This window comes from Kryptolebias marmoratus, unplaced genomic scaffold, assembly GCF_001649575.2.
Source record: "Kryptolebias marmoratus isolate JLee-2015 unplaced genomic scaffold, ASM164957v2 Scaffold52, whole genome shotgun sequence".
Classification (NCBI taxonomy): domain Eukaryota; kingdom Metazoa; phylum Chordata; class Actinopteri; order Cyprinodontiformes; family Rivulidae; genus Kryptolebias; species Kryptolebias marmoratus.
This window is the reverse complement of record NW_023665786.1, coordinates 30,765-32,781: the sequence shown is the minus strand read 5'-3', so window position 1 is coordinate 32,781 and position 2,017 is coordinate 30,765. Positions and strand designations below refer to the sequence as shown.

At 42.2% G+C, this 2,017-nt stretch overlaps 1 protein-coding gene across 2 annotated transcripts in view; it reads left to right on the top strand.

The window, feature by feature from the left end:
- LOC108229328 (arf-GAP with GTPase, ANK repeat and PH domain-containing protein 1-like) overlaps window positions 1-2,017 on the top strand; it is a gene marked incomplete at its 3' end in the record, with an annotated part of 36,578 nt that overhangs the window by 14,912 nt on the left and 19,649 nt on the right.

Below are 2,017 nucleotides of genomic sequence, written 5' to 3'. Positions count from 1 at the left end.
CAGTTTAACCCCAGTTTTATTCCAGTTTTATTCCAGTTTAACCGCAGTTTATCCTCAGCTTTATTCCAGTTTTATTCCAGTTTAACACTAGTTTTATTCCAGTTTAATTCCAGTTTAACCCCAGTTTTATTCCAGTTTTATTCCAGTTTAACCCCAGTTTATCCTCAGCTTTATTCCAGTTTTATTCCAGTTTAACCCTAGTTTTATTCCAGTTTAATCCCAGTTTAACCCCAGTTTTATTCCAGTTTAATCCCAGTTTAACCCCAGTTTTAGCTTAGTTATAGTTCAGTTTAATCCCAGTTTTATTCCAGTTTTATTCCAGTTTAACCCCAGTTTATCCTCAGCTTTATTCCAGTTTTATTCTAGTTTAACCCCAGTTTATCCTCAGCTTTATTCCAGTTTTATTCCAGTTTTATTCCAGTTTAACCCCAGTTTATCCTCAGCTTTATTCCAGTTTTATTCCGGTTTTATTCCAGTTTTATTCCAGTTTAACCCCAGTTTTAGCTTAGTTGTAGTTCAGTTTAAACTCAGTTTTAGTCCAGTTTTAGTTTGTTCAGATAGTTTTTGATCACGCACCTCTCCAGTCAGTTCTGTGTTTTTCAGGAAGTTTTTATCATCAGTTGTTTTTTTTCTGTCCATCCTTTCCTTCTCACCCTCCTCTTCCTCACCACTGTCTGCTTTTCTGAAGCTTTTTATAGTCTTCCTCCTCTTCGTCTCGCTGATGGTCTCAGACACTCGGGGGACGTTGAGCTGAAACAACAAACGCTGTAGTGAAACTGTCATATTTACTCAGTGAGCTGAATGAAGCTACAGTTTCCTTTGAAGCTCCGCCCCCAGCACACTCTGACTCTGAGCAGGTGTGAGCTTACCTGTCCGACAGGTTTAATCAGCCGTGTGACATATGTGTGTCCTGTGTAAACGGCCTCATTGTTCAGATGGTGGCAGACTTTATTAAACACCGATAGAAAACCACAAACACACCAGTCTTTGTCCCGTTCCATCCAGGAACAGATCGTCCAATCAGAAACCGCCTTAGATTCAAACCAATAAGAAACATCCATGATTGAATGAAACTTTATTCTTTAGAGACGTGAAATCATCTGAAAACGTAAAAATCAGAAGTAAAGACTGTCAGAAACGACACAAAGGATTCATGTCTGCTGGAGGAGGAGGAGGAGGAAGGCTGAGATAATCTGATGTCAGGTGTGACCAATGAGGCGGCGGTGCTCTGATTGGTCATGGTCCTGAAACACTGGGTTTATTACGGCTCGGACGCCTGCAGGCAGAACTCCACAGGGAGTTCTAGTCGGTTCTTAAATCATAAACGTGGAGAAATCATACCATCGGTTCTGTTTGGTTTTGACCCGTTCTAAAAATAAGTTCTTCATTGGATGAGCAAAGAACATGACTTCTGCTCAGAATGACAATAATCCTCCTTCTTCGCCTTTATTTCTTCTTAGACTGAACTTTAGATGATCTGAACCTCAGAGAAGCTTCGAGTTCAGCTCAGTGTTTGGCTCATTTCGGCTTGTTGAGGCTTTTAGACAAAATGGGTCCAGTTTACACAGTTCTTCTTTTCCCTTTTGGTAAATTCTTGTGTCAATTTAAAAAGGTGTAAATAGTTTGTTTCCAGAGTTCTCCTTCAGACGGACCAGAACGTTCTGTCAGTTATTGAACAGATTTGATGTTCAGTTTTCTTCAGATCTTTGGATTAATCAGCCAAGCTGCAGGTGCTTCTGATCCGGCTGGAGTTGGTGGAGGTTTTGTCTTTAAATCTCCTCCCAGTTAAACCAGCAGCTGATGGTTCATCCTCAGGGGAGGTGGAAAACAGGAAGCAGCTGCACCAACATCCTGCCTGGCATGGAAGCAGGGGTCACACCCCGATACAGAACTCTTTCTGTCCAGACCCCAACAATGTCCCCCTCTGTGTGGCCCGGCGGCCAATCAGAACGCTTCTTTTGGCCTGTCTCCAGGTAGATCAGCTGCAGCTGGGATTCATTCAGCCAGACCGCCGGTT